Raw genomic sequence first — 26,646 nt, 5'->3', positions numbered from 1 at the left:
GAGTTATTTTCATTAGTTACTTCATCCAAACCATCAACATGTTTATTAGACCCCATTCCTACCAGGCTGCTCAAGGAAGCCCTACCATTATTTAATGCTTCGATCTTAAATATGATCAATCTATCTTTGTTAGTTGGCTATGTACCACAGGCTTTTAAGGTGGCAGTAATTAAACCATTACTTAAAAAGCCATCACTTGACCCAGCTATCTTAGCTAATTATAGGCCAATCTCCAACCTTCCTTTTCTCTCAAAAATTCTTGAAAGGGTAGTTGTAAAACAGCTAACTGATCATCTGCAGAGGAATGGTCTATTTGAAGAGTTTCAGTCAGGTTTTAGAATTCATCATAGTACAGAAACAGCATTAGTGAAGGTTACAAATGATCTTCTTATGGCCTCGGACAGTGGACTCATCTCTGTGCTTGTTCTGTTAGACCTCAGTGCTGCTTTTGATACTGTTGACCATAAAATTTTATTACAGAGATTAGAGCATGCCATAGGTATTAAAGGCACTCCGCTGCGGTGGTTTGAATCATATTTGTCTAATAGATTACAATTTGTTCATGTAAATGGGGAATCTTCTTCACAGACTAAAGTTAATTATGGAGTTCCACAAGGTTCTGTGCTAGGACCAATTTTATTCACTTTATACATGCTTCCCTTAGGTAGTATTATTAGACGGTATTGCTTAAATTTTCATTGTTATGCAGATGATACCCAGCTTTATCTATCCATAAAGCCAGAGGACACACACCAATTAGCTAAACTGCAGGATTGTCTTACAGACATAAAGACATGGATGACCTCTAATTTCCTGCTTTTAAACTCAGATAAAACTGAAGTTATTGTACTTGACCCCACAAATCTTAGAAACATGGTGTCTAACCAGATCCTTACTCTGGATGGCATTACCCTGACCTCTAGTAATACTGTGAGAAATCTTGGAGTCATTTTTGATCAGGATATGTCATTCAAAGCGCATATTAAACAAATATGTAGGACTGCTTTTTTGCATTTACGCAATATCTCTAAAATCAGGTCTTGTCTCAGAGTGATGCTGAAAAACTAATTCATGCATTTATTTCCTCTAGGCTGGACTATTGTAATTCATTATTATCAGGTTGTCCTAAAAGTTCCCTAAAAAGCCTTCAGTTAATTCAAAATGCTGCAGCTAGAGTACTGACGGGGACTAGGAGAGAGCATATCTCACCCATATTGGCCTCTCTTCATTGGCTTCCTGTTAATTCTAGAATAGAATTTAAAATTCTTCTTCTTACTTATAAGGTTTTGAATAATCAGGTCCCATCTTATCTTAGGGACCTCATAGTACCATATCACTCCAATAGAGCGCTTCGCTCTCAGACTGCAGGCTTACTTGTAGTTCCTAGGGTTTGTAAGAGTAGAATGGGAGGCAGAGCCTTCGGTTTTCAGGCTCCTCTCCTGTGGAACCAGCTCCCAATTCAGATCAGGGAGACAGACACCCTCTCTACTTTTAAGATTAGGCTTAAAACTTTCCATTTTGCTAAAGCTTATAGTTAGGGCTGGATCAGGTGACCCTGAACCATCCCTTAGTTATGCTGCTATAGACGTAGACTGCTGGGGGGTTCCCATGATGCACTGTTTCTTTCTCTTTTTGCTCTGTATGCACCACTCTGCATTTAATCATTAGTGATCGATCTCTGCTCCCCTCCACAGCATGTCTTTTTCCTGGTTCTCTCCCTCAGCCCCAACCAGTCCCAGCAGAAGACTGCCCCTCCCTGAGCCTGGTTCTGCTGGAGGTTTCTTCCTGTTAAAAGGGAGTTTTTCCTTCCCACTGTAGCCAAGTGCTTGCTCACAGGGGGTCGTTTTGACCGTTGGGGTTTTACATAATTATTGTATGGCCTTGCCTTACAATATAAAGCGCCTTGGGGCAACTGTTTGTTGTGATTTGGCGCTATATTAAAAAAAAATTGATTAATTGATTGATTGAAATCTTTTTAAATCATGAAATTACAAACAATATTTCTTACTTATGAACTTGCATCTTTTTTAAATAAAAAATATTCCAACTAAAATAAACTGCATTTAGGCTCCTTGCAGAGACATTTATTTGACAATAACAACCATATTCATACAACACTTTTCGAATACAAAGATTACAAATCCACAGCTGCAAATATCTCACAATCACTCTGGCGACATGGTTGCTTAGTGGTTAGCACTGTTGCCTCGCAACAAGAAGGTTTTGAGATTGCTTTCTGCCTGGTTCTTTTTGCGTGGTGTATGCATGTTCTCCTTGTTTTGTGTGGGTTCTCTGGTGCTCTGGCTTCCTCCCACCTCCAAAGACATGCAGGTTAGGTGGGCTGGTGAATCTAAATTGACCGTAGTTGTGCATGTGATTGTAAATACAGTATGTTTGTCCATCTATATGTGGTGCACAGCACACAGCAGAAGCACCTGATGAGACGAGAACTTCAGACAGGATGCGCCCCACAGCACTGGAGATCTCTCAGTACCTGTATCACCTCAAGACCTCAGGAGTGACCCACCTGATGTCACCACAGGGAGCCAACCCCACCCTGCGAGGGAACGGATTAAATGGCCCAAGAGTGGTACCAACGAGAACCAGACCTTGACCAAGTGTTAGAAATCACGCTAGCAGGGACAATTCAGCAGAAAGTCAATTCTCTAACAACAATAACACAACCTGGGAATTTTGGGAGCAGTTTGGAATTGAGAATAAAGTCAACATCAACTCTGCACACCAGGCAAGCAGAAGAGAAAGGGAAATTCATCAGCTGTGTGGAGATATCAAGAATCTCACCAAGCAGTTCAAAAGAGCCCATGATGAAAGGGAAGGCATCAAGGATCTGACGAGTCAACCCTGAGAGCACCACGGCAGACTCCGAAGAGCAGAAGGCGCTAGGAAGAAAAGAAAGGATAGGGAGAACAAAAGATCCCAGTTCACCAAAGACCCCTTTTGAGTCACCACAACACTGCTGGGTGAAGCAAAATCTGGAAGGCTAACCACCTCCAGTAACCCGAGCCTGGATGCCAACTTAAGCATCAACAACAGAAAGATCAAAAAAAGGGGGCTCAACATCAGTGAACCATGCTGGAAAGAAGTCAGAGGTGGTGAAGAAGGCCAGAACAGGATCTGCCCCTGGCTCAAGCTGTATACCCTACAACAGGGGTATTCAACTTGTTCCAGAAAGGACCGAGAGGGTGCAGGTTTTCTTTGCAGGCACCCACTCCATCAGGTGATTTCACTGATTAACATCACTTTGAGCAGATGGAATCAGTTAATCATTGAAATCACCTGGTGGAGTGGGTGGTTGCAAAGAAAACCTGCACCCTCTCATCCCTTTCTGGAACGAGTTGAATACCCCTGCACCACAAGGTATATGAGAAATGCCCAATGCTCCTTCAGAGGCTGTGGAAGCTGTTCTGAAGGATCTGGAAAAAGGGCACCATTACATCATGCTGGAACAAGGTAGAGCCCTGTTTTGTGCCAAAGGAAAATAAATCTTCGACCAATGACCAATTCAGAACAATCTCACTGCTAACTGTAGGCAAGATCTTCTTTCTGTACTAGCCAAGAGGATGACCTCATAAATGACAGAGGATGGGTATACAGTGCCTTGCAAAAGTATTTGGCCCCTTGCTATTTTACACATTTTAATTAAATCAAGCTTCTCAACATAGAAACTTCAAAAATTATCTTCCTTAAACTTAAAGCAAATCTCTGCAACTTGATTATAAATTAATTAAAAATATAAAAGCCAAGATGATGGGTTGCATAAGTAATCAACCCCTTTGATATAATACCTGTAAATAATCAGTTTTATTGCCAGTTTTCTTCAGACAAGTCAGCGGATGGATACATCAACATTTCCAAGTCACTGAATCAGATCAGATTTTAAGGTTCTGCTACTAACCTATAAAATTATTCATGGACTGGCACCTCCCTACCTAGCTGACATAAACCTTACATACCGGCCCGGGCTTTACGTTCTCAGGGTGCAGGACTACTTTGTCTCTAAGGTGAATAAGAAGTCTGCGGGTCACAGAGCTTTCTCTTATCGTGCCCCTGTTCTGTGGAATGATCTCCCTGTGTCAATAAAACAGATTCTGTGGAGATTTTCAAGTCAAGACTTAAGACGCACTTATCTTCCCTTTCATATGGCTAGCATACTGGTACAGTTTTGTTTTACGCTTTTTACTTTTATTTATTTGTTTATTTGACAGGGACAATACAGTCAGACATAGCTACAAATCAAAGCTTGCAGCTGATGTGATGCATACAGAGTATAGCAACAAGTGCTAATTTACAACTCCCATCCCTGGTTAGGCTTTTCTACTCTAACACAACCTAAAAAAACATCTTAATTTACATTTGAACATCTGTAATAAATAGAACAGTGCAATTCAAACTCATCTCATTCACTTTCATATGTTCATCCCCATCATCATTTCATATCACCCCAATAGAGCGCTTCGTTCTCAGACTGCAAGCTTACTTGTAGTTCCTAGAGTTTGTTAGAGTAGAATGGGAGGCAGAGCCTTCAGCTTTCAGGCTCCTCTCCTGTGGAACCAGCTCCCAATTCAGATCAGGGAGACAGACACCCTCTCTACTTTTAAGATTAGGCTTAAAACTTTCCTTTTTGCTAAAGCTTATAGTTAGGGCTGGATCAGGTGACCCTGAACCATCCCTTAGTTATGCTGCTATAGACTTAGACTGCTGGGGGGTTCCCATGATGCACTGAGTGTTTCTTTCTCTTTTTGCTCTGTATGCACCACTCTGCATTTAATCATTAGTGATTGATCTCTGCTTCCCTCCACAGCATGTCTTTTTCCTGGTTCTCTCCCTCAGCCCCAATCAGTCCCAGCAGAAGACTGCCCCTCCCTGAGCCTGGTTCTGCTGGAGGTTTCTTCCTGTTAAAAGGGAGTTTTTCCTTCCCACTGTCACCAAGTGCTTGCTCACAGGGGGTCGTTTTGACCGTTGGGGTTTTTACGTAATTATTGTATGGCCTTGCCTTACAATATAAAGCGCCTTGGGGCAACTGTTTGTTGTGATTTGGCGCTATATAAATAAAATTGGATTGATTGATATGTTTACTGGTGGGTACAGTTTTGGTTTGATTTAAGCCAAGATTTAAGTTTAAAGGTGAACATTTTCAACTCGCTGACAGCCTTAATATCTGTGGGCAGTGAGTTCCAGAGTTTACAGCTTTTGTAAGAAAAGGCTGACTGTCCAAACGAGGCTCTGCACGTGGGGATTATACAGTTATGATTTAAGCTACCTCTTGTTGTCCTGCTGCTGTTTGGTCTCCCCATAAATTCCCTAAGTGGTTCTGGAGCCAAATTGTGGTAGCATTTAAAAAATAATTTTAGAAAACAGAAATTGCTAAAACTGTCAAAACTCAATAAATTATGTTTGTGGAGGATTTGACAGTGGTGATGACGGATTGGTTTTCTGTCCATAATTTTGATTGCTTGATTGTAAAGTGAACCAATGCGCTTTGTGGCTGAGGGAGCTGTCTGGGCCCATGCTGTCATGCAACAGGAAATATGAGAGAATATCATCCCATGCATGTACAGCAGGGCCGCCTGGTTTGGAATGAAGTGCCTGATAAGTCTAAAACAATTTATTTCTTTGTATTGTTTTGGATATTTTCTTTGTGTTCATCAAATTTTAGTTGCGGGTCAAGAACCAATCCTAGATATTTCATTTCATTTACTTGTTGTATTTCGCTGTTTTGGAAAACTATTTTAAAATTGTTGTAATTTTTGTTTTTTGATTGAAAAGCACATAGACACTGTTTTAGTGAGATTAGGGACTAATTGATTTTTGAAGAGCCACTGACTAACTTCAGCCATACATGCAGATAAAACATCTGCAGCTTGCTCTGGTGTCTTACTAAATGTACTAATTCATTTATTAGTAAGTGGAGCGGGCTGCGGCCTCAACTTTACCTAAATTCTGGGGTCTTTTATTTAAGTTTAGGGCTAGTGGCTGGCGATCACCTTAGTATTTCTCTGTTTTTCTTGTCGTTTAATGATGGCAAATTATACAGTATTTTTTGTCTTGCCTGATTGTGCCTGATTCTGTTTTTTTTTTCTCTCTGTTTAAGGTGCAGCTCCATCCAGAGATGGGAGTTGTATTCCTGTTGGCGATCCTCCTGTCCTGTGCGCCAATAGCATTTCTTGTATATTCGTCCGTGAATTGTTCTGTAATTTATGTTTGTAGCATGGTCCAAGCAGAGGGTCACCCCTTTGAGTCTGGTCTGCTTGAGGTTTCTTCCTCAGAGGGAGTTTTTCCTTACTACTGTTGCTCTGGGGGTTGGTAAGGTTAGACCTTACCTGTGTGAAGCACTTTGAGGCAACTCTGTTGTGATTTGGCACTATATAAATGAAAATAAATTGAAATTGAAAAATTGAATATGTCTCAGACTTTATTTAGATCAATTATGAAGAAATGCAAACTGTATGACACGCTACGGTAAATCTGTGTGGAGTAGACGGTTCTCAAAAACTGAGTGACTGCAAGAAGAAGAGTGAGGAAAGCCACCAAGACACCCAGACAACCCAGAAGAAGTTACAGGCTTATGTGGCTGTGATTGAAGAAACTGTGCACGGTACATTTTTTGCATTTCGCATTCCCAGTTAGTATACAGCTTCATGATGAAGTGGTACAGAGGAGGGTTTTCTTTCAACCAAAACATCAGATATAGGCTTGCATCTCAGAGGATCCGTTCTGGCAAATTGTAGCTGAGCTTTCAGGTCTTCCTTTTAAGAAAATCCTCCTCTGTACCACTTCATCATGACGCTGTATGTAACTGGTGATACAAAATGCAAACATGCACTATGCACAATTTCTCCAATCATAGCCACAGAAGCCTATAACTTCTTCTTGGTGTCTTGGTAGCTTTCCTCACTCTTCTCCTTCTTGCACAGTGACTCAGTTTTTGAGAACTCTCTACTCCATACAGATTTACCATAAAGTGCCATAATGTTTCAATTTCTTTGTAACTGATGTAAATAAAGTCCAAGACATATTCAGTGGCAGCTTTACCATCAAAGAGCCTCATCCACAACTACCACAAAAGACTCCGAGTTGTCACTGATGTTAAACGGGGCAACACACAGTATTACAAACATGGGCATGTAAACTTTTGATGAGAGAGAGAGAGTAAATACAGTTGTTGGACAATAAATGGCTTCACCCAACTACTAACCATTAGTGAAAAAACATTATTATTCATATTCTCTCAAAAAATGGCCAACCCCTCCACACACACACACACACACACACACACACACAAAATTCCACCAGCGTATGTAAACTATTGAGCACAACTGTAGATGCACAGAACGGACTGGATGATGGATGTGTAAAAGATGATGAGCGGTTCCTGGGGCAGGTTGAACTTCTTGAGCTGTCTGAGGAAATACATCATCTGCTGTGCCTTTTTCCTGATGGAGTCTATGTGAGAGGTCTACTTCAGATCCCGGGAGATGGTGGATCCCAGGAACTGGAAAGTGTTCACAGTAGACACAGTGTTGTTGAGGATGGAAGGGTGGGGGGTGATGGTGGGTTCCTCCTAAAGTCTACTATCATCTCTACAGTCTTGAATGGGTTCAGCTCAAGGTTGTTCTGACACACCAGAGGACCAAATGTTCTACCTCCTGTCCGCATGCAGCCTCATCACCATCCTGGATGAAACCAGTAATGGTGGTATCCTCCACAAACTGCAAGAGTTTAAAGGAGGGGTCCTCTGAGGTGCAATCATTCGTGTAGAGGGAGAAGAGCAGTGGGGAGAGCACACACCCCTGAAGGGTGCCAACGCTGATTGTCCGTGTGCTGGATGTGATGCTCCCCAGCCTCATGTGCTGTGTCCTGTCAGTCAGGAAGTTGGAGATCCACTGAGAGGTGGGAAGTGGAGAGGTTGGAGAGATTTTGGTGGAGAATGTCTGGGATGATGAACGCCAACCTGTAGTCCATTAATAGGAACTTCCCTGCAGACTCCAGGTGTTGCAGGATGTAATGTAATCCCATGTTAACTGCATCCTCAGCTGACCTTGTTGCCCAGTAGGCAAACTGCAGGGGGTCCAGCAGGGGTCCTGTGATGTCCTTCAGGTGGCTCAACACCAGCCGTTAAAAAGACTTCATGACTAAAGATGTCAGGTGACGGGCCTGTAAGAATTACGTCCTCCAAGGACGCAATAAAATCATTGGTGTTTATTTGTCTGTCTCTCTGTTAGCAGGATAACGTCAAAACTACTGCACAGATTGTGACAGAGTTTTCACCTCAGATACATATTAGGCCATCGAAGACTCCATTAAATTTTGGAGGTGATTCAGATCCAGATTGTGGCTCAAGATTTCACTTTATATAGGCTTTGAAGGAGTTTGTCAAAACTATTTTATGAATTCTTACCAAATTTGCACCACAGATAGATATTGGATCATGGAAGATTCCAGTGAATTTAGGAGGTGATCTGGATTTATGGATGTCGGAAATCTCTGATTGCTCTTGTTTCATCCTGTTATGGAGGGTTACCTTGGGACTGTGACAATAGTGGAGCGTTTGAAGCAGGAGAGGACCTTGCATAGCTTCATAGATGTGTTGAAAATCCGGGTGAAGATGGGAGTCAGCTGGTCAGGGCAGGCTCTCAGACATGAGGGAGAACCACCATCAGGCCCTGGCACCTTCTTGATCTATTGTCTGCAAAACTGCTGGCACACATCCTCTTCACAGATCATTAGTGTGGGTGGGGTTGCAGAGAGGAGGGGGAAGAGTTGTACAGGGAGACAGGTAGTCCATTGTTGTGGTGTGGGTGAGGGTTGTGAGGGTCTCTATCAAACCTGGTGTAAAACAGGTTCAGATCCTCAGCCAGTTGGGAATTGTTCACAGGGTGAGGCGATAGTCTCCTGTAGCTGTGGCATGCTGAGGACCTCTCCACACAGGGTCGTTGGCTGAGAACTGTTTTTTCAGCCTATAGCCCCCCTGACACTTGCACGACTTTGATGCACGCACTGTGTCGTGCAGGAGAGTAAACTCGATGTTAACGGGTGTAGACTGAACGTGAGAGGGGTGCCGGTGCATGCAATCGCTCAAAGAGAAATTTGAAATGTTAAAACATCTTTCACGCGTAAATGTCGTGTAACAAACATGAAGTGGTAGTGAACGATGCACGATCTACTCAGCAACACTACGTGCAGCTCGTCAAGTTGAGTAAAGAAGTGAACAGTGTGAGTGACTGCGGCAGCGCGCCGCATCAGAGCGCAGCTCATCTGAATGATTATAACGAGATGTTAAATCTGTCGTGAACATACTTTTACAGCTGCACACAAGAAGGAAAGAACATGTAGCTGGCGCGCTCCTTTGTCATTTTGGAAGCGATTAGAGCCATTTTCAACAGCTATGTCAGACAGAAAATGATTAATCTGCTACAAAATTTGTTTATATACGTAGTGTCCAGCACACATGTGGCGGCCAGTGGAATAAAGCACGATGTCCAGCTGAGAATACAACAGGTGGGATTGTCACGACAATGTGCGTGCAAGCGCAGATCAAAGTTGTGCAAGTGTCAGGGCACCTTATCAGAGTAGCTCCTCTTTGCTACTCTGATCTCCTTTGTCAGCATGTGTAAAAAATATTATGATTTTATTCTTTAACAATTATATTTTCTCTTTCTTATGCTAGCTTGTCTTTCTATTGTGACCTGAATAAAACCACTGTGCCTTTGTGTGATAAAACTGCTGATAAACCAGTATTAAGATGGGATGTGAAAACATGTTTTTCTATTTTTCTGATGACTCGTAACTGAGACAAGGCCAAGTTTGTTTGTCTTACTGGGCAATCAGGAGATGAGGTCAAGTTGTTTTTCTCATTGAGGCAGGGGTGACACGTGCAGCTTAATCAGGATGGGGGGGGTTGTATGTTTCCTTTTTAGGTCACAATCAGTGCTGGGATACAAGAAGAAACCAAACTACACTGCACGCAGGACGAGAGGTGGACCAATCAAGAAAAAAATACAACATCTTTGTTTAGACAGAAACTCAGATAGTATATATGGGTTCAGGGAGAGGTAGACGGGGTTCCTGCTCAAAGCCTGATTGCTATGGCAAACTAAGCATGAACCCAGAGACTGTTATTGTTACTTTGGCTCATTCTCTGTATTAAAGGCGAGGTCAATCTGAGAACTGGACTGAGTCCTGGTCATCTTTCCCTCTCTCATCAATGGACGGACAGGGTGTTACCGAGGTAAATTGTTAAACAATTTCATGTTGATGTTTTTGGTTTTACAGTTGTGTGATACTGTAGTAAAAAGGTCCGCTCCAATGCGTGTTCCTGGCCTTCATGTACAGGAGCCTGTTTCCACTTCTGTAGCCTCCTTGGCCTGGTGGAGCTTCCTCAGTTTCCCAGTAAATTTGTTGTTGCTGTATATGCAGAAGAGTTTGGTCTGGACACACAGGCCCTCACAAAAACTGATGTAAGATGTCACAAAGTTCATGAATGTTTGTGGATGCAGCTTCAAAGATGGGCTAGTCTGTGCAGTCAAAACAGGCCTGTAGCTCCTGCCTTGACTCATCCATCCATTTATTCAATGTCTTCATGACAGGCTTTGCAAATTTTAATTTCTGTCTGTAGGTAGAAATGAGGTGAATCAGACAGTGATCAGAGAGTCCCAAAGCTGCACAGGGAAAAGAGCGATAGGCATCTTTTATTGTGGTGTAGCAGTGGACAAGAATGTTCACGTCCCCGGTGATGTGCTGTCTGTGGGTGGTTCTTTAACTACGGGCACTATTGGCCTTGTAAATGTAATTTCCACCACACCATTGCCTTACAATATAAAGCGCCTTGGGGCAACTGTTTGTTGTGATTTGGCACTATATACATGTGCTCTGATGTCACTGTTTATCTCCATAGAAACTACCCAAACAGTCTTTCATACAAACTGTTTAGGGACATTACAGTGTTGTGGTGGAAATTACGGCAATAGTGTGGGACAACTACATTGTTTAAAAAAAAAAATCACAATAGTTGTATGATATTGAATAACCCAATTATGTTTTAATTATTTTACTGATATTTTATTTAGAGATATTTTAAAACATTAGAAAAAACATTTCTTTACCATTCATTTTTATCATTGAAGATCAAAAGTCTGGGTGTGGGACAAGCACAAAACAGCAATATTTGCATATGATAGACAACTAGAACAAATTTCTTAACACACTTTCATTGTAAAGATAAAGTGTGAAATTTCCCCTTTTTTTCTGTTTTTCATACAATATGATCAAAGGACATAAGTGCCCGTAGTCTAAGAATCACCCCTGTATTTACAGAGTTTGTGGCTGAGATTTGCTCTGGCAAAATCCCCCATTAGGATGAGCAGGGAGTCTGGATACTTCCTCTCCAGCTTTGTGATCTGGTCAGCAAGCTACTGCAGCACCTCTGTTATGCATGCCTGAGGTGGAATATAAATACCAACCAGCAAAAATGAGAACTCCGAGCTCTTGCTTGCCTCTACTGGTGGTTGGCTCTCACTGCGGTATTGTATGACTTCCTGTTCCGGAGCACAGCGGTGTTTTGCTGTATCTGTTAGCTGTTTAATCTGCGCAGTTAGATTGATCTAGTTACCTAGATAACGATTTGTTTCACAGTGTAATCTTCACGTGCCTTAACTAAAGCACTCCCTTTGCTGAATCACCTCTAAATTATTTACACATTATTCACTCTGTTTTTTTAGGAATTCGCTAGCTTAGCGCCGCTACTAGCTCTTAGCCGGTTTAGCATGGCGGCTTCTCCTGTCTCTCCCACACTTTTCTGCTCTGGGTGTGAAATGTTTAGTTATTCCTCGGCCTCCTTTAGCAGTAATGGTACTTGTAATAAGTGTAGCTTTGGAGGTCAGGCTGGGCGAATTGGAGACTCGGCTCCGCACCGTGGAAAATTCTACAGCTAGCCAGGCCCCTGTAGTCGGTGTGGACCAAGGTAGCTTAGCCGCCGTTAGTTTCCCTCTGGCAGATCCCGAGCAGCCAGGAAAGCAGGCTGACTGGGTGACTGTGAGGAGGAAGCGTAGTTCTAAACAGAAGCCCTGTATACACCGCCAACCCGTTCACATTTCTAACCGTTTTTCCCCACTCGACGACACACCCGCTGAGGATCAAACTCTGGTTATTGGCGACTCTGTTTTGAGAAATGTGAAGTTAGCGACACCAGCAACCATAGTCAATTGTCTTCCTGGGGCCAGAGCAGGCGACATTGAAGGAAATTTGAAACTGCTGGCTAAGGCTAAGCGTAAATTTGGTAAGATTGTAATTCACGTCGGCAGTAATGACACCCGGTTACGCCAATCGGAGGTCACTAAAATTAACATTGAATCGGTGTGTAACTTTGCAAAAACAATGTCGGACTCTGTAGTTTTCTCTGGGCCCCTCCCCAGTCGGACCGGGAGTGACATGTTTAGCCGCATGTTCTCCTTGAATTGCTGGCTGAGTGGTGTCCAAAAAATAAGGTGGGCTTCATAGATAATTGGCAAAGCATCTGGGGAAAACCTGATCTTGTTAGGAGAGACGGCATCCATCCCACTTTGGATGGAGCAGCTCTCATTTCTAGAAATCTGGCCAATTTTCTTAAATCCTCCAAACCGTGACTATCCAGGGTTGGGACCAGGAAGCAGAGTTGTAGTCTTACACACCTCTCTGCAGCTTCTCTCCCCCTGCCATCCCCTCATTACCCCATCCCCGTAGAGACGGTGCCTGCTCCCAGACCACCAATAACCAGCAAAAATCTATTTAAGCATAAAAATTCAAAAAGAAAAAATAATATAGCACCTTCAACTACACCACAGACTAAAACAGTTAAATGTGGTCTATTAAACATTAGGTCTCTCTCTTCTAAGTCCCTGTTGGTAAATGATATAATAATTGATTAACATATTAATTTATTCTGCCTTACAGAAACCTGGTTACAGCAGGATGAATGTTAGTTTAAATGAGTCAACAGCCCCGAGTCACACTAACTGCCAGAATGCTCGTAGCACGGGCCGAGGCAGAGGATTAGCAGCAATCTTCTATTCCAGCTTATTAATTAATCAAAAACCCAGACAGAGCTTTAATTCATTTGAAAGCTTGACTCTTAGTCTTGTCCATCCAAATTGGAAGTCCCAAAAACCAGTTTTATTTATTATCTATCATCCACCTGGTCGTTACTGTGAGTTTCTCTGTGAATTTTCAGACCTTTTGTCTGACTTAGTGCTTAGCTCAGACAAGATAATTATAGTGGGCGATTTTAACATCCACACAGATACTGAGAATGACAGATTAAATGCAGTGTTGAGGCTATTATTAGACTCAATTGGCTTTGCTCAAAATGTAAATGAGTCCACCCACCACTTTAATCATATCTTAGATCTTGTTCTGACTTATGGTATGGAAATTGAAGACTTAACAGTATTCCCTGAAAACTCCCTTCTGTCTGATCATTTCTTAATAACATTTACATTTACTCTGGACTACCCAGCAGTGGGGAATAAGTTTCATTACACTAGAAGTCTTTCAGAAAGCACTGTAACTAGGTTTAAGGATATGATTCCTTGTTTATGTTCTCTAATTCCATATACCAACAGTGCAGAGTAGCTACCTAAACTCTGTGAGATAGAGTATCTCGTCAATAGTTTTACATCCTCATTGAAGACAACTTTGGATGCTGTAGCGCCTCTGAAAAAGAGAGCTTTAAATCAGAAGTGCCTGACTCCGTGGTATAACTCTCAAACCCGCAGCTTAAAGCAGATAACCCGTAAGTTGGAGAGGAAATGGCGTCTCACTAATTTAGAAGATCTTCACTTAGCCTGGAAAAAGTCTGTTGCTCTATTAAAAAAAGCCCTCCGTAAAGCTAGGACATCTTACTAATCACTAATTGAAGAAAATAAGAACAACCCCAGGTTTCTTTTCAGCACTGTAGCCAGGCTGACAGAGTCAGAGCTCTATTGAGCCGAGTATTCCTTTTAACTTTAACTAGTAATGACTTCATGACTTTCTTTGCTAATAAAATTTTAACTATTAGAGAAAAAATTACTCATAACCATCCCAAAGACGTATCGTTATCTTTGGCTGCTTTCAGTGATGCCGGTGTTTGGTTAGACTCTTTCTCTGATTGTTCTGTCTGAGTTATTTTCATTAGTTACTTCATCCAAACCATCAACATGTCTATTAGACCCCATTCCTACCAGGCTGCTCAAGGAAGCCCTACCATTATTTAATGCTTCGATCTTAAATATGATCAATCTATCTTTATTAGTTGGCTATGTACCACAGGCTTTTAAGGTGGCAGTAATTAAACCATTACTTAAAAAGCCATCACTTGACCCAGCTATCTTAGCTAATTATAGGCCAATCTCCAACCTTCCTTTTCTCTCAAAAATTCTTGAAAGGGTAGTTGTAAAACAGCTAACTGATCATCTGCAGAGGAATGGTCTATTTGAAGAGTTTCAGTCAGGTTTTAGAATTCATCATAGTACAGAAACAGCATTAGTGAAGGTTACAAATGATCTTCTTATGGCCTCGGACAGCGGACTCATCTCTGTGCTTGTTCTGTTAAACCTCAGTGCTGCTTTTGATACTGTTGACCATAAAATTTTATTATAGATTAGAGCATGCCATAGGTATTAAAGGCACTGCGCTGCGGTGGTTTGAATCATATTAATCTAATAGATTACAATTTGTTCATGTAAATGGGGAATCTTCTTCACAGACTAAGGTTAATTATGGAGTTCTGTGCTTTATACGTTTCCCTTAGGCAGTATTATTAGACAGCATTGCTTAAATTTTCATTGTTACGCAGATGATACCCAGCTTTATCTATCCATGAAGCCAGAGGACACACACCAATTAGCTAAACTGCAGGATTGTCTTACAGACATAAAGACATGGATGACCTCTAATTTCCTGCTTTTTAAACTCAGATAAAACTGACGTTATTGTACTTGGCCCCACAAATCTTAGAAACATGGTGTCTAACCAGATCCTTACTCTGGATGGCATTACCCTGACCTCTACTAATACTGTGAGAAATCTTGGAGTCATTTTTGATCAGGATATGTCATTGAAAGTGCATATTAAACAAATATGTAGGACTGCTTTTTTGCATTTACGCAATATCTCTAAAATTAGGTCTTGTCTCAGAGTGATGCTGAAAAACTAATTCATGCATTTATTTCCTCTAGGCTGGACTATTGTAATTCATTATCAGGTTGTCCTAAAAGTTCCCTGAAAAGCCTTCAGTTAATTCAAAATGCTGCAGCTAGAGTACTGACGGGGACTAGAAGGAGAGAGCATATCTCACCCATATTGGCCTCTCTTCATTGGCTTCCTGTTAATTCTAGAATAGAATTTAAAATTCTTCTTCTTACTTATAAGGTTTTGAATAATCAGGTCCCATCTTATCTTAGGGACCTCATAGTACCATATCACCCCAATAGAGCGCTTCGCTCTCAGACTGCAGGCTTGCTCGTAGTTCCTAGGGTTTGTAAGAGTAGAATGGGAGGCAGAGCCTTCAGCTTTCAGGCTCCTCTCCTATGAAACCAGCTCCCAATTCAGATCAGGGAGACAGACACCCTCTCTACTTTTAAGATTAGGCTTAAAACTTTCCTTTTTGCTAAAGCTTATAGTTAGGGCTGGATCAGGTGACCCTAAACCATCCCTTAGTTATGCTGCTATAGACGTAGACTGCTGGGGGGTTCCCATGATGCACTGTTTCTTTCTCTTTTTGCTCTGTATGCACCACTCTGCATTTAATCATTAGTGATCGATCTCTGCTCCCCTCCACAGCATGTCTTTTTCCTGGTTCTCTCCCTCAGCCCCAACCAGTCCCAGCAGAAGACTGCCCCTCCCTGAGCCTGGTTCTGCTGGAGGTTTCTTCCTGTTAAAAGGGAGTTTTTCCTTCCCACTGTAGCCAAGTGCTTGCTCACAGGGGGTCGTTTTGACCGTTGGGGTTTTACATAATTATTGTATGGCCTTGCCTTACAATATAAAGCGCCTTGGGGCAACTGTTTGTTGTGATTTGGCGCTATATAAAAAAATTGATTGATTGATTGTATGGCAGCACCCTCACATCGGGTGAATGTGAGGCATTGTTGTGAAGTGCTTTGAGCATCTGATGCAGATGCAAAAGCACTATATAAGTCCATTTATTCATGGGAAGAGCTTAGAGTGAAACAATATTAGAAATGTAAAATTATTCCAGTAGTCCATAAAACAGAAAAACTAAATTAATAGAAATTAAATTATATACCATCCTGCTGTAATGTCAGTTCTAGGGTTCCTCCAATGGCCAGTTTTCCTCCAAAGACCATGGTGAACATTCCATCCAATGGGTGTTTTGTGTCAAGCATTACCTCTACATCATTATCCTGATACTTTGACAGGTTTCCTGATAGTTTCTCCTATCTTGTTTCCATGACAACTCTGCCTGAAAGGTTAATGGAGGAGATGCAGCGGCCATTGTTACTGATTTCTTATAAGTGGTTGTTACATAAATCTTATTTTGATCAAAAAGTCCGATCACTGCAATTGAGAACACTTTTTAAAACAAATTGCTTATTTTCCTTTATTAATATTTCCTTCGGCAGTTATTCGTTTCAAGCAGTATAATACAGCAGAAGGCTGTTTAATTTTGTATAATTATGAGTCATAAGCACCTCCAAGAGTGGGTTGTGTCTGTGGAGATCGAAAGGACACAAATGGCCGTAAGCAGGCGTTAAAATTGATGCTTCATTTTCTCGTTCTTTTGGCTGCCCGCATTAGGGTTTGCAACAGCAGATTTGTCTCACCCTGACCTCTCCAGGTTCCTCTGTCATACTGACTGTCTGCATGTCCTCCCTCACCACATCTATACACCTCCTCTTGGCCTTCCACGTCACCTCCTGTATGGCAGCTCCATCCTTGGCATCCTTCTCCAGATGTACCCTGCATCTGTCCTGTGCAGATCTTAATCTCGCCTCCCACACTTTCTTTCCAAACCATTCTTCCTGCACTATCTCTCTGATATATTCATTCCTTATTCCACCCATCACACTACAGCAAGAATGAAGATAAATGGCGTATGACTGGTCATTCGAACGACATTAGTGCTGCATTCGAACTGCACTCAAACATCTCAGCATTCGTACAGCAGTCAGCACATTTGCGTGTCGGCTGTTCTGGAAAACATTCGAACGGCGGTCAAGTTGCAGTCGTACTACATTTTTACTGCCGCACAAATGGATATTTGAATGCTATTTGTGCAATTCAACCTGCATTCGAGCTGCATTTGAATTCCTCAGACAGCATTCATGTGATACTTAGGAAAATACACTAAATTTGCATGGCCAGCACGAATGTAGAGAACAGGCACACTATTGTCATGCTGCATTTGAGCTGGGGAATATTCATACAGTGGTCGTACTGCTGTGTTGCTGCTTCCTCTTATGGCATTCAAACTGGCATATGAACTGGCATCCAAAATGGGAACCCACCAGCATTTGGAGCAGTCTGATCGTGCCGGCACGTCTCAATTGTGCCCCCGATGAGCTGGACCCCCTCCCTGCCCTCTGCATCCTGTTCGGGCCACGCAAAGCAAATATTGTAATCTACAAAGTCTGTAGCACGCATTCATTATGTGCACGAGACGTGAACATTGCACAGTCACACCGAATGCACATTGTGTCACAGTGAGTCACACTGAGGCGCAGTGCTGCTGTCTGGACAGGGTCTAACAGCCATGATAACATAAGATAGATAAATCCTCTGACACATGAGGTGGACTGACAATGGATCTGTGATATCATGCTCATTCTGGATGTTACACCATGATCACAGGCCCTGCACTTTAGCAAGTCATGGAGATGTGCTGACACACACTGCGGCCATCTGGATGAGGGTCTAACAGCCATGTCAACATGATATTACAGATACATCCTCTGACACATGATGTGGACTGACAATGGACCTGTAATATCATGCACATTATGGGCATAAGTGGCACACCACGCAGAGCCTTTGACTCTCCTTGAGGGAGGGCGCCTTGAGGCTGCACTTGTTGTTACAGCTAAGATGATGATCATAATACACATATGTAAACCATAAGAGGGCATGACCATGTATCTGTAACAGCCCGGTCAGGTGAACTGTGCAGCAAGTCATTGCATCTCAGAGCCAGCTGAAAGGGCTGTCACTGTGATGCTGAGCATCAAGTGCATCAAGTGGCCGTGACATAAAACACATTGAAAAGATAAAAAATAAAACATGACTGGTTGACTCTGCACCCCTGCCAAGAAAAAGGAGACTGTGGAGAGTGAAAAGAAGACCATCTGCGCTCTGGACTACAAATGTGCACACACATACATATGGATCGGCTCCTGCTGGAGTGGAGGTCATGATCGGTGTTAACACACACTTAAGAGGACAACTTCAGTACTGAGAAAACTGGCCGGCGTGGCTGTTTCATTTTATTTATTTGATTTTAAATTTTCACAGTGAAGCACTGCATAAAGGCAGCACTGTGTTCTGGATTAGATAGTGCAAAGAGCGACACTTTTGGTTGTTTTTCAGTGGTTGGTGGTGGTAATGTTTGCAAAGTTGTTGTTTTTCTTTATTTTCCTTAAATCTGTCACAACTGTATAGCTATAAGTGATTGTTCCCCACCCTTCCCTGTTGGCCAGTCAGATATCTGCACCACATTTCACAAGCAAATTCACCAGCTCTAGATTCCCATCAATGACAAACTGGTGGAGTGCCATCTGTCCTTCTGGGCCAAAGAAGCTGATGTTGAATTCACAGTTGGTCATGTTTTGCAGCAAGATTGCATGTCCTTGGTATTGCCTTTCTTCACCACTTCTTGGAAAACCCACCGCCTGGCTCATGATTGCAGCTCGGCTGGAAAGTGTTGGAGAAAGTAATTCTGCCTGTGCCCTAAAGTTCATAATAATTGTCTTCCCCTGTCTCTCCTCAATGCCAAAGGCGGGTTAAGAGCAATCTTTAATACCTTTTTAAAACTTTTTTGAGTAGCATAGTTCCTGCAAGTATCTAATGTTACTTTCACCCCTGCCAGTCATAATGGCTGTGGGTGTGCACATTGGTGATCAGATGTCTGTAATAATCCAATCACACATGCACTCCACTGTTGCAATGGTCTGGGAACCCTGATCGATCCATGGGTTGGATGTCATTTGACACCCAACAGTGTGACAAGGCAGGTCTTCAAAAGTGCAGATGACATGACAAAGTGCCAGCTGCAGGAAAGAAGCTGGATGAAGGTTAAAGGATGCCTCCAAAAGTCAACTCAAGTCCAGATTTCTTGTTTTGTTTGGGCTTCGTTGTCCTTTGTTGCTGCTGTGTGCACTCTGAAATTGACTGAAATTCCTCCAGATTCCTTGACTTGTTTGATGATTTTATGCACTGCAGAAGGAGACATATGCAAATCCCTTCCAATATTTTTTAGGAACATTGTTTTTAAACATTTCAATCACTTTCTCCTGTATTTGTTGACAAATTTAAGATCATCTGCCATCTTTGCATCTCAAAGACTCATACCTTCATGAATACTACTTTTTTTTATCAATTGATGACAGTCCCCTGTTGACATCACCTGTTTGAAAAATGTATTTTTGTTTTGTTTTAATTTCATTGCACACACACACACACACACACACACACACACACACACCCCAGTGTTCTGCAGGCCTGAAATGATTAATTTGAGTTTTTTTTATCTGCATTTTCCATTCCATCACAAATTTATCTGGTTTGGAGTTGAAGAAGAGAGGAATGAACTGCTGTAAGATTTTATGAAGTGGGCTTCATAAAAATTCAGATTTGTAAATGTTACACCTGCACTGTTTGATATTCCATTATAAAGAGTCCATGGAACACTCTGAAAGGTCACTATGTCTCTGTAAAATGAGCTCTTAAAGACCAGTCTCTAAAGTACATTTAAGTGTTCATAATGGAATAGGATTGCTTGAGGGAACTCTGTGAAATAATGTTAAGTTTGTGGTTGCAATGGTGATAAAGAAAATTATAGCTCAAACTGAGGGAGCACTCAGTCAGTACTTACTTGCATGGTCAACAAATGCAGTTGTGGCTGATTGTTAGGAATTGTGCATTTTTCTGGAGCTATGTAATTTTGAATGCTGCAAACTACAGGAAATATTTTGTCAGCTCAGGTGGTAATGTTAAGGGCCCCTTCACACATAGTACAAATGTGGTCGAACTGCACATAAAGCAGGAATCATATGCAATACGTGTAAAATCGTAGCTGCCTCCAATGCCTCGTACACTTGTTGCTACAACTATTTGTGCACACCAGTGGCTGAAAGACAGAGTGTGCGCTGTGAGAGCCCATCGAACCCTCTCGTGGCATGTGTCAGCCAAATTCCAGCTGACACATGAACATCTAACACCACTTGCTTGGCACTTAGAAAACATGTGGCCATTTGTGCTATTAACACAACAGTCATGCAGAAGATCACTTTCGAGCTGGATGTGAAATTTGTCTATGTGCCTCCACGAGTGTGGCTTTACAAAACAGCAATGCACATGTGAGGTGCCAGAGTGTTGCCTCCCCTTGCACACACGTGCCGTGCATGTGACTCGCATGTTTGTTGTGCTCCCCCCCATCCGAGCTGCTGATATATATGGATGTACAGATGATGTGTTGGTGTGTGCGCTGGACTGACTGGGTGTGTCCACTAACAGCTGCAGGTGTTGAGATCTCTGGTTCTGCACGTCACAGCTGCAGAACACGTACCGTGTTTCGACGGACGTGCGTGAGTCTGCTTGCTGTCCTCGTGGACATACATAAAAACATATATCGGTGTTGCAATGGGTTGCATCAAGCGACAGGCTACCCCAGGTGAAAGGGGCCGTCGAATCGTAACACGCAGTGGGTGATCTGAATGTCACGTCACAGACGGATCATACTTGTATTGTCTGCTCGATAAGAGGGATTCAATAAAATGTGTTTTCATCTGGTGTGTGGTTTAATTTTTTTTTTAAATACGTCCATGTCCTTCTTGATATCAGGCATACAACTTCCTACAACTTTTACAGGGCAGCGATGGTAGCTCAGTGGTAACGTTTCTGGCTTGCAATCAGAGCTTTTGGAAATTGCAGGTTTGAATCCCGTGGGTGGCATGTATATTTTACGAGGGCTGTCAATAAAGTAACGGTCCTTTTTATTTTTTTCAAAACTATATGGATTTCATTCATATGTTTTTACGTCAGACATGCTTGAACCCTCGTGCGCATGCGTGAGTTTTTCCACGCCTGTCGGTGACGTCATTCGCCTGTGAGCACTCCTTGTGGGAGGAGTCGTCCAGCCCCTCGTCGGAATTCCTTTGTCTGAGAAGTTGCTGAGAGACTGGCGCGTTGTTTGATCAAAATTTTTTCTAAACCTGTGAGACACATCGAAGTGGACACGGTTCGAAAAATTAAGCTGGTTTTCAGTGAAAATTTTAACAGCTGATGAGAGATTTTGAGGTGATTCTGTCGCTTTAAGGACTTTTCACGGTGTGAGACGTCGCGCAGCGCTCTCAGGCAGCGTCATCAGCCTGTTTCAAGCTGAAAACCTCCACATTTCAGGCTCTATTGATCCAGGACGTCGTGAGAGAACAGAGAAGTTTCAGAAGAAGTCGGTTTCAGCATTTTATCCGGATATTCCACTGTTAAAGGAGATTTTTTTTAATGAAAGACGTGCGGACGGATCCGCGCGTCGGGACGCAGCCGACGCGGTGCGGCGGCACAGGAAAAACACCTCCGTGTTGATAACCATTTGTAAAATCCAGGCGGCTTTTGATGGCTTTCAGTGGAGTGAGTATATGAGAAATTGTTTAACAGGCAGGACATGTTCCAACTTGTCCTTAAGGCTTTCAACAGAGGTGTTTTTCCTGTGGCGGAGCGTCGCGGCGGCTGCGTCCTGACGCGCGGATCCGTCCGCACGTCTTTCATTAAAAAAATCTCCTTTAACAGTGGAATATCCAGATAAAATGCTGAAACCGACTTCTTCTGAAACTTCTCTGTTCTCTCACGACGTCCTGGATCAATAGAGCCTGAAATGTGGAGGTTTTCAGCTTGAACAGGCTGACGACGCCGCCTGAGAGCGCTGCGTGACGTCTCGCACCGTGAAAAGTCCTTAAAGCGACAGAATCACCTCAAAATCTCTCATCAGCCGTTAAAATTTTCACTGAAAACCAGCTTAATTTTTCGAACCGTGTCCACTTCGATGTGTCTCACAGGTTTAGAAAAAATTTTGATCAAACAACGCGCCAGTCTCTCAGCAACTTCTCAGACAAAGGAATTCCGACGAGGGGCTGGACGACTCCTCCCACAAGGAGTGCTCACAGGCGAATGACGTCACCGACAGGCGTGGAAAAACTCACGCATGCGCATGAGGGTTCAAGCATGTCTGACGTAAAAACATATGAATGAAATCCATATAGTTTTTGAAAAAAATAAAAAGGACCGTAACTTTATTGACAGCCCTCGTATATTTTCACAGCAGCTGCATGATGTGTAACCACATCGCGCAGCTGCTCACACTGTCTTCACACGTGAGCAAAACTGTAGCAGCGGCATCATTCATGCCTGCCCATCAGCTCAGTGTTTTCGTTGTTCGCTCATATGAGCTTTTCCCATGTGATTTGCCCTGATTTGTACTTATTTGTACAATGTGTGAAGGGGCCCTAAGGTTTAGGCTTTTGTCTTCAGCCTTCCTTACTTGTCTTGTTTTTTTTTTTCCCCTCCTTGGTGTGTCGTATTTGTATCAGTCTGTCTCTGTGTTGCTGGGGGGTGGCTCTGGCCTGCCTATTACAGTCCTCAGCAGCTGCTGGGTCTGCTTACCTGCTGCAAATCTGCAATCAAGCCACTGCAGGATTTAACCAGTGGTAGGCACAGTTTTGCTAACAGCTAATTAGCAAAGCTAAGTTTTTGTTAGCTTTTCAGCTAATTTTGAAAATCATCAGTGGGCCACTTAGCTTCCACTAAATTTAGCTCCAATAACTTTCAGTCTGCTAACTTTTTTTTTTTTTTTTGCTGGCATAATGAATCAATATCATACCTTTTAGTACTCATCTGTTGCGTGTTTTGCAATAGTCAGACGGCTGTGAGCTCAGTCCTCCCTCAGCAGAGTGGAGCAGGATGGCTGCCATTAGCCCAAAGGAAGAAAAAAAGTCATTTATTTTCAACATGCAAAAAGAGACAGTGTGGAGGAGACCTGAAGTGCAACACACTTTTCACTCATGGTTTTACTCATAAACAACTAATTCCAGACAGTTCATTGATATTAATCGTACCTCTGTCATTTTTACAGAGAGAAAATATCACACATATGACATATCTTTCAAAGAAATGCGCTAAATTCTGAAGGTTTGAGCTTTTAATAGATACTTGTGCCAAAAGGCATTATGGGAAATTTAAATGTCTCTTTCAATCCCCCCCCCCCCCCCCCACTGCCCCTGTCAAAATGCATCGAACACTGCCATCTACTGGATGGGAGTGTGAATAGTGGCCCGTGTTGGTCATGAAGTGCACTTCACAAACAGAATTTTCAGTTTTGCAAATGCCTCTTTTTTGTACAAATTAAAACATTTCAGAAACATATTTATTTGTAAAAACCAACACACACGTTACAGTAACTTGTGTGTTGGTTTTTACGAAAAAAATAAACCAACCAGTGAAGGAGACTCATTTTTTCCCATAATGCCTTTCTGCAAGTGTGTCTGTTAAAGCTCAAACCTTCAGAATTTACCTCATTCCTTTAAAGGATGTCATATTTACGCAATATCTCTAAAATCAGAAAGGTCTTGTCTCAGAGTGATGCTGAAAAACTAATTCATGCATTTATTTCCTCTAGGCTGGACTATTGTAATTCATTATTATCAGGTTGTCCTAAAAGTTCCCTAAAAAGCCTTCAGTTAATTCAAAATGCTGCAGCTAGAGTGCTGACGGGGACTAGAAGGAGAGAGCATATCTCACCCATATTGGCCTCTCTTCATTGGCTTCCTGTTAATTCTAGAATAGAATTTAAAATTCTTCTTCTTACTTATAAGGTTTTGAATAATCAGGTCCCATCTTATCTTAGGGACCTCGTAGTACCATATCACCCCAATAGAGCGCTTCGCTCTCAGACTGCAGGCTTACTTGTAGTTCCTAGGGTTTGTAAGAGTAGAATGGGAGGCAGAGCCTTCAGCTTTCAGGCTCCTCTCCTGTGGAACCAGCTCCCAATTCAGATCAGGGAGACAGACACCCTCTCTACTTTTAAGATTAGGCTTAAAACTTTCCTTTTCGCTAAAGCTTATAGTTAGGGCTGGATCAGGTGACCCTGAACCATCCCTTAGTTATGCTGCTATAGACGTAGACTGCTGGGGGGTTCCCATGATGCACTGTTTCTTTCTCTTTTTGCTCTGTATGCACCACTCTGCATTTAATCATTAGTGATCGATCTCTGCTCCCCTCCACAGCATGTCTTTTTCCTGGTTCTCTCCCTCAGCCCCAACCAGTCCCAGCAGAAGACTGCCCCTCCCTGAGCCTGGTTCTGCTGGAGGTTTCTTCCTGTTAAAAGGGAGTTTTTCCTTCCCACTGTAGCCAAGTGCTTGCTCACAGGGGGTCGTTTTGACCGTTGGGGTTTTACATCATTATTGTATGGCCTTGCCTTACAATATAAAGCGCCTTGGGGCAACTGTTTGTTGTGATTTGGCGCTATATAAAAAAAAAATTGATTGATTGATTGATTGATATGTGTGCTATTTTCTCTCTGTAAAAATGACAGTTACCGTTAATATCAACAAACTGTCCAGAATTAGTTGTTTATGAGTAAAACCATAAGTGAAAAGTGTTGCGCTTCATGCCTCCTCCATGTTGTCTGTCCTTTAGCATGTTGAAAGTAAATGACACCACCCCCCCACCCCCCCCAGTCAATAGCAGTCGGCCGCACCACTCACTTTTGCTGAAAGAGGACTGAGCTCACAGCCGTCTTACTATGTAAGACAGAAGCTCTGGCTTGTTGTTCCTTTTGGGGTTTGCAAATGCTTTTGATTTTACTCACAAGCCTCGGCGGTGCTTAATGTATGTTTTACATTATATCTTAATCAAATGTGCCCCAATCACTCTCATATATGAAAATGAGGTGCAAACTGGCACCCACTATCACCTAACAAATTTTGATCTGGATCTGATCTGGATTGTGGATTTTGTGGGCATTTGAATTTAATATTGAAAAGCCTCTTTGGTGTATATTTTGCATTATATCTCAACCAAAAATGCCACAATCATTTTGATTTTTCTGTTATGAATTCATCTACACCATCAAAATTGGATGGAGGTTCCAATTTTATGCTGGTTTGTCTGTCTTCCAGTTATCAGTCAGAAACCAAGTGCCGAAAACCAAGGACAAATTGTGCATAGCAGAGATAACCAATGTTCTGTGAAATTTATCTCAAAAACAATTCAGAAACTGACAAAGTTGAAACCTGACAACACCGCAAAAAACCTCTGATTCTACATAATTCTGACATTTTATCACATCTAATTTAGCTTATGAAAAGTCACTTCTAACCAGGACTAGGACTTTGACCTTGAAAGGTTTTTCCAAGGTAAAAATTTGTGGAATTGGAAACTAGTGTTGACAAAGGTTTGTTTGCATGCTACGTGCACATCATGCACGATACTCTAGTTTGGCATGTGTTCTGAACGTAAATCACTGCATTTTTTGTTTGTTTGTTTTTAATATGCATTTAACATATTGTCCCAGCTTTTTCAGATTTGGTATTTTAGAGCATTTGCAAAGATAGAAAATTAATATTTTATTCATCAATGTTGGCAGACAGCCAGCATTGAAAAGATATTAAAAAAAACAGCTGTCCTTCTTGATTGAGCAGATGTTATAGAACTATTTTTCCCAATAATTTTTTAAATGCATATGTTTGTACACAGTGAGAATTTGAATTTAATCTCCCAAAGGTGCTGCAGTGAAGACAAAAGGTACAAATTTTCATTGCTTCAAATTTACATTTCAAAGCTGAGAACAATGTAGCAACTAAAAAAAGCAAAGCATTCTTTGTTGTATATCATTAACTAACTAGTGGACAAATACCAGCTGCATCTGTCTATTCATACGAGGTCTATTAGATAATAAACCGACCCTTTTATTTATTTTTTTAACTATATGGATTTGAATGACGTGCAATTACACCAATCATGCTTGAACCCTCGTGCTCATGCGTGAGTTTTTTCACGCGTGTCGTTGACGTCATTTCCCTGTGGGCAGGCCTTGAGTGAGATGTGGTCCCGCCCTCTCGGTTGAATTCCTTTGTTTCACACGCTGCTCGAGATGGCGCGCGTTGCTTTATCAAAATTTTTTCTGGACCTGTGAGGAATATCCGAGTGGACACTATTCGAGAAATTAAGCTGGTTTTCGGTGAAAAGTTTAACAGCTGATGAGAGATTATGGAGTGTTTCTGTCGCTGTAAGGACTTCCCACGGAGCGGGACGTCGCGCAGCACTTCCAGGCGCCGTCGTCAGCCTGTTTCGACCTGAAAACATCCTAATTTAAGGCTTAATTCACCCAGGACGTCGTGAGAGAACAGAGAAGATTCAGAAGAGGCCGGCATGAGGACTTTATGCGGA

At 42.2% G+C, this 26,646-nt stretch overlaps 1 long non-coding RNA gene across 1 annotated transcript; it reads right to left on the bottom strand.

Annotated features, from left to right (window-relative positions):
• Positions 1-5,771: 5,771 nt before the first annotated feature.
• Positions 5,772-20,830, bottom strand: LOC117519202. The gene is made up of 3 exons (XR_004563209.1): positions 20,820-20,830; positions 9,319-9,326; positions 5,772-5,894 (listed from the first exon to the last, which is right to left on the bottom strand). It is a non-coding gene; the product is annotated as an uncharacterized LOC117519202 (long non-coding RNA).
• Positions 20,831-26,646: the final 5,816 nt, after the last annotated feature.

The sequence above is a fragment of the Thalassophryne amazonica genome, chromosome 1, assembly GCF_902500255.1.
Source record: "Thalassophryne amazonica chromosome 1, fThaAma1.1, whole genome shotgun sequence".
Taxonomy (NCBI): domain Eukaryota; kingdom Metazoa; phylum Chordata; class Actinopteri; order Batrachoidiformes; family Batrachoididae; genus Thalassophryne; species Thalassophryne amazonica.
This window is presented reverse-complemented; position numbering and strand designations above follow the sequence as displayed.